The following is a 7,278-nucleotide window of genomic DNA, read 5'->3' as shown; positions in this document are numbered from 1 at the left end:
CTGAACAAGTAGGAAAAAATGCAAGATTTGGAACGCTTATAACTCAAGCATTTCTCAATAGATCGCAAAGGTTTTTGTATCAATTGATAGGAAATATGTCTACGCATCTATCATAACGAATAACATTTAATTTTTCTTGAGATAAATAATTGAATAATTGTGAAATATCAAGCATTGTCAAAATGCACTATGTGCCCATTTTTGATTGGTCCATTTTGTGCTCCTCAATTCGTTTCGACCAAAACGGGCAACCAGAGCAGCAGCGAAATAGAATGAAGCACGATTGGAAAGGAAAAAGAAAAAAATGAACGAAACATTGGTCGCAGTCTCACACATGCGTAATTCTCGAGCCAGCCAGTCAGCTTAAAATCCCCGCTCCGCTGCCGTAACGATCATTCTCATTCATGGTAAAGGAGGAAAAGTGAAGGGAAAGGCAAAATCCCGCTCGAACCGTGTTGATCTGGAGTTCCCCGCAAGGGTAGCTAGGCCGAGCGCGTTAGTATCAGTGCACCAGTCCACCTAGCCGGCGTTATATAGTTTCGGCCGCCGAAGTGATCGAGTTGGCTGGTAAAGCAGCTCGCGACGATAAGAAAAACCGTATTCAGAACAGAACACATCAAGACAACAACAGGCAGTTGCAGCGAGTGGCGAGTGGCAAACGCAATCGCAAAACGGCATCAGGTAGCAGAAGAAAAAAGTTTGTTCTTTATACAAACTGCTTTGGTGACAAATCCAGAACAAGGCGGCATCGAGGGCGTTCGAAATGGTTTTTTTCAAAACCAAGATTACTAAGTTTTCTAAATTGGAACCGTTCCATAAAACAAGGCGCTTTTCAGGGCCATTAAACCTTCCAAAAAAAATTTGGAAAATACAGTTCAATGCTTTCTAAAACAATATCCAAAATAATAATAAAACACAAATTGATTTTTTCATAATTTGTTTGCCAGGATATGATGAGTATGTGAATTTGGCAGTTGTTCTGAGCTTATTGATTTTCACCAATTCTTAAATTGCTTCTAGATTGAAAGTACAGTAATTTACACTTATCTCGACATTTAGCCAATTGGACGGACCTGTAATGCGACATATTTAGTTGGACATTTTTGTAAACATAGAGTTCGGGGTCCAAATTATGACCCCACATTGAAAGTCGACACTGTACCACTTGACAGTGGTAAATACGCAAATGTTCAATTACAGGTTAAAATTACCTCCAATCCGATACTGAGTGGTGGTAATGCGACGTGCCATTGAATGTAATTTACTGTAAAATATGTCACAAGCTGGATGGGAAGAAATTTTCCAACTGTGAAAGCTGTGGCGAGTGGCAAATGCAATCGCTAAACAGAAAGGTTTAGCCAAACAAGATGGGGATATCGAGTGATTGCCTAGAAAACCCGCATCAAGAACAGAGCAGCTTCGGTTCGGCGCTCATCAAGGCAACAATTAGTTTCAGTGAGTGGCAAAGTGTTTCTCCGGCACGTCGCATTAAATGTAATTTACTGAACAATATGACACAAGCTGGATGGGAAGAAATTTTCCAACTGTGAAAGCTGTGGCGAGTGGCAAACGCAATAGCTAAACAGGAAGGTTTAACCGAACAAGATGGGAATATCGAGTGATAACAAAAACACAACACTAAAGGTTCTTTTCAGAACCATCAACATATTCATAAAGAGTAAACAGTAAAATAATCCATTTTTCAGGTAGATAGGTAGGTATTCACGTAGGAGAAGAAAATAAAACAATATATTTAAAATATATATTTAACAAAAGCTGTCCCCTTTGTATAGTCCTACGTCACTCCGGTTATGTCCCCGACATTACCCACCCGCCTTTTTTTTGTGATGTACACACATGAAACATATCATAAATACACAAATAAAAACAGTCAATCGATTGCTAAACCGGTTTGACGATACTCCAAACTCAAACGCAAATTCCACCACAGAAAATTCACGAATTATCGCGGTCATCGGTTCATGATACCCGTACAGAGTTCGATGGAAACTAGACTGTAGCAGCGATGATTGCCACAAAGTCCTTCGGGGAATATGGAAGTCAAGTTTTGCATGTAGCAGAGGGCAATCCCTTTCACCGTTCAGGAGTTTCGCTACGAATACCTGCCGGTGTAGTTTCCTTCTGTCTTCCAGCGTGTCGTAGGCCAATAGCATGAATCGATGTGGATAGGGTGGCAAATTCAACGGTTCGCGCCACGGTAGGTTTCGCAATGCGATTCACACGAATCTTTTTGGACACACTCGATGGAGACCAGACAATAAATGCATTTTCGAGGATATGTCGCACTAATACATCGCTTTCGGACATCGCGGGTTTTTGAAATCACGAGCTATTTTGGGAATAAATCACATTTGTCGATTTGCTCTACAGGTGATAGAAGAGTAGTGAAGATTGAAGTCCAACTTCGGGTATAATATAATACCAAGGTCTGTTACATGATCTACTCTGCGCAGCGTAACATTGTCAATAGAGTAATCGTAGAGGATTGGGTTCATAGAGCGGTGGAATGCTATCACCGCACATTATGGAATGCTGATATTGCTGAATATATTAAGTTGTATCAACGAAAGTATTCAGAAAAGCCTGAAGATGATGGTAATCCTCAATCGAGTAAACAACAATATACAGCCTAATAAACAATATGTCCCCAGCCTTGAAGACAGAACACATAAATGGTTCCTTCCATAATGTTGGGAAATTACATTGCTCGAAAAATGAATTGGAAATGGCTGCAATAGGTTCAGCTGAAACCGCTGAACTCCATCCGGACCAGAAGCAAGCAAATTCTTCAGTCTTCTCGTTGCTGATAGCTAGAGTTCCTGTGAATGTGGACAGATCCTAGAAGCCAGCTGAAGTATGCAGCAGATGTCGCATCAACATCACAAGCCGGATTTCCGATGAACACCATTTTTGCAGGATATCCCGCCCAGCGTATCCTTCCAGCTTTGATCACTTTCTGGATACTGGGTTCGCCGGTGAGTTGCGTGAGCTCGTGGTTCATCCTTCGCCTCCACTCGCCGTCCTCCTGTACACCACCGAAGATGGTTAACACCCGTCGTTCAAAGACTCCGAGTGCTCGACGGTCCTCTTCAAGTTTCGTGCCCGTAGAGGACAACCGGCCTTATGAGCGTTTTGTATAGGGAACATTTTGCACGACTGCTAAGTCTGTTTGACCTTAAGTGGTACGACTCCCATCTCTCCCGATCTCGCGGCTCGCGGAAAATCGTACTACGCAAGTTAAACGCCACTCGTCTCATAACACTCTCCTAGCGCAATGTTGAACAGCAGGCAAGAGAGACCATAACCTTGTCGAAGCCCCTTGTGGGACTCGAATGAATCAGATAATCCACCCGAAATTCACACACAGCACTGTATTCCATCCATCGTAGCCTCAGCATCACGGGGAAGCCGTTTTTCGTCCATGGTTCTCCGTAGCTCTTTTCGTGTTATTGAATTGTATGTGGCTTTCGCAGCATCGAGGAATAGATGACGCAGGGACTCTGTTCTCACGGCATTTTTGGAGGATCTACCGCAAGGTCAGTAGTAGACCGACCTTCGATGAAGCCGACATGATACTCTCCCACGAATCTGTTTGTCAGTGGCGATAGACGACGGAAGGTGATTTGGGAAAGCACTTAGTAGGCGGCATTCAGGACGGTGATTGCACGAAAGTTTTCACAGTCTAGTTTGTTCCCTTTCTTGAAGATAGGGCAAAAAATCCCATCTCTCCACTTCTACGGTAGCTGTTCTGCTTCCAAAATTCTGACAATCAACCGATGCAGATAACTAACCAACTTTTCCGGGTCCATCATGATACATGCATTCATGCATTCCTAACTTCACATATCGTTGGGGGTGGTACATCTTCATAATTTACTGCACCAAAGTAATCGCTTCCATGGTCATCTTGATCCTGGCTGTACGCCCCTTCAGGTGTTGATCGAAGGGCTGCCTCCACCTTTCGGTCACATCGCGTTCATTCGTCAGTATACTCCCATCTTTATTCTGACACATTTCTGTTCGTGACACGAAGCCTTTTCGGGATGGATTGAGTTTCCGGTAGAACTTACGCGTCTCATGAGAACGGTGCAACTGTTCTAGTTCTTCACACTCCTCCTTTTCCCGGAAGAGTTGGATTTGCTGTTCCCGCTCCTGTCTATATCGTTCAGCATTAGCTCCCGCGCAGCGTTCTTCTCGTGTAACACTTGCAGACACTCTTCATTGAACCACTCGTACCGTCGTCTTCGTTCCACGTGTCCTAGGATGTTCTCCGCTACGCTGTTTATGGCTGTTTTAATCATACGGCCATATTCTTAGAGGTAGCGAAATCGATGAGTCTTGAGCCGTTTTCATTTGTTAACTGTTGTGCGCTGTACATACCAATTACAGGTTTGAGCTCTTTCTCCTCTTTACCGATCTGGGCATTCAAATCTCCGATGATGATGTTGATGTCATCGCGAAACGTTCGTACTGTAGATCCTCTCCAACACACTTCCTGCAGCGCTACGAAGTCAAACATGCGGTTAATTCGGAAAGCACACGAGTACTTCCGATGAAATTGAGAGATCGACAATTCCACGTCCCGAGTTTCCAATCGTTAGTCCTCACTATCTCGCAGGAGGACCATCGTGATACTGCTGCTTTACGTCCCGAGTACCATCAGGACTGGGCTGCTTATAGTGGCGTAAATTCGCTTAGATAAGCTGTTTCCGGGTTGTTGTGGTTTTTCTGGCACGGCCCAAAGCTCATCCCACCACACCCTAGTCAGTTCCGAAAGGGAATCAAACCCGAAGCTCCCTTCATGACAAGCGCAACGCTTACCAATAGGCCATGGGGACCATCGTACTTGCCTTGAATTGGGACTTGGAAGACCCCTTTTCGATCCTACACACAGGTCCGGGACGACTGCTGGCCGATAACTGGAAAAGCTCGACTGTGGCAGGGAAATAAGAGTCTTTCGTAGTATTAATTTCGATGCGTCCCAGAATAGTTAGATGACAGGTAGAATTCGGAGGCTGACAATCGATGATCGATGAACCATCAACATCGAATGTACAATACGTTAAAGCGGAGTCTGGTTGTTGTCTTCAGATTCGTTTGTCGGTCGAAAAGAGTTTTTTGATTGGTCCAAAAACTCCTTGAACACCAATCCGTCCAGCCAAGTCGACGCAAGTAGTGCTTTGTCTTGCAACGCCGGTTCGAGTCCGATTTTGAACGAGTCGAAAGACATTTTTGCGACATCATTCCTCTTCGGGACCAACCGGATTACGTCACACGGTGAAGAGAGACATCGTGTCACATTTTTTTGCACATCATCGGGAGTTATCAGAGGTTGAAATCCCGATAAAAACACAACCAAAATCGGAGCAGGTACGATAGAGCCGATGGACAGATCGCTGAGGTCTATAGATCTTGTAGCCAAAGAAGTCGCGTTATAGTTTTTTCTCACGAAGGCGTTTTAGAACGGACACTGACCATTCAGTTCAATTCGACACTCAGCGCAGATGTATATTTTCTTTTCGTGGATGAGAGGGTCACGGAAGGCACGACTGTTCAATCCACACCAATGCTGGCTGATATTAATATTTATTTATATTTCTTCAAATGACTTTTTTGTCTTATTGAACATTTCAATTCTCTAAATAAACATACGGACAAAATTTCATACAATAACAATACTAACAAACAGTTATTGAAGAGAGCCGTTGTTGAAACGTCTTGGTAGTCAAGACAAATAAAATAGCTTTAAATTGTTATTTAAAATACTACACATATATTGAATTGGTTCATGTTGTGCATATTCTACATTTCGTGCACCAAGCTGGAAGAAATCTCGTTGTCGCAATCTTCTCTCTGGTACATAAAAATTGATTTCGGCGAGGATATTCGGAGCATCAATTTCTCCTTTCAGCACTTTCGCCATATAAACTGCTTGAGCCACTGCGTCATCTATACTGGTTGCGATTTCGACGGTTCGCCAGCCAATCTCGAGAATTCTCTCACCCAATAGATTGTAGTCAGCACGATTGAAGTCAACGTTTCGAATATTGTGGCGAGTTGAATTCCAACATCCAGGGCGGGGATGATAACGATCGAGATCGATCAGTGGCTCAGCTGCATTGCAAACGGTACTTCCACTTATGATATTATCATTAACCAACACAACATCAAGAATACGAGAGTTTTGATTGGCAATGGGATTCTTCTTCTTCTTTTTGGCTTTAAGAGGGTTTAAACTTTTCAGTTCATTCGCCTCTAGTGGCAATGGGATTGATTTGCGTATGACGATTTAGGCTAAATCCGTCGAGCAAAATTGAGCAAGACGGTGAGAATTGTTATTGCAGAACATCGATGACCAGAAGCTGGTGCGGTAAGCTCGGCCAAACTAGATTGGATTGGTTGTAGTCTCCAAATTGAATTACGATATCCGAGATATCCAAGTTCAAGAGAATCGCTTCAAGAGAGCTGACAAGGTTTTTAATGCCCGATGCTGGTATTACTAGTAGGTGTCTTCATCCTAATCCCCAACTGCCCCAGTGTATCGCATGCAGGTGTAGGATCTGAGCAGCAACTCAAATGACAAGATACGGCGATGATAACACCACCACCCCAGGATTGAGCACTATCTTTAGGACCACGTAGATTGAATTCGGTCGTCGAGCCATGTCTCGGTAAGCACTATGACATCGTAGCAAAAGTCCTGTGCAGCAAGGAAGAAGCCGTCTATCTTGTTTTATTGTTTGTAACTTGTTTGGTCGAAATAAGCAAACACTCACTATCGAATTTGATGTGAGCTGATATAATTAATAGAAATTATACCATAAGCAGAATCCATCTCGAATAACGTCTCAATTGTACAATGATACCAACTGTAAAACAATAGTGCTTTTCCTTGAGAAAGCTTGAGAAATATTATAGTGGACTCTCTTTAATACTCCAGCCATTGTAGACAGAAGATCGACAATATAAAATAAAGTTTGTATTCATAATCGTCTTTCCTTTCGATCCTCCATAACAGCATTTAGTGAAATGTCGTTCGAAGTTGTACACGATGGGATTACAAAGGAAGTAGAAAATCACAGTAAAATAACAACTACAAATATTTAATGAATTGACACGACGAAAAACAGTATAAAATATTGACAAACAGTGACTAAGGTAGACAACAAAAATATTCATGAATAAGTGATTTTTGGAAGAACCCAAATATCAAGATACTTTTTGAACAAACCTCGTATGCATATAGGCGTATGTGTG

This window comes from Toxorhynchites rutilus, chromosome 1, assembly GCF_029784135.1.
Source record: "Toxorhynchites rutilus septentrionalis strain SRP chromosome 1, ASM2978413v1, whole genome shotgun sequence".
NCBI classification, from domain to species: Eukaryota; Metazoa; Arthropoda; class Insecta; order Diptera; family Culicidae; genus Toxorhynchites; species Toxorhynchites rutilus.
Note: the sequence above shows the minus strand (reverse complement) of the source record.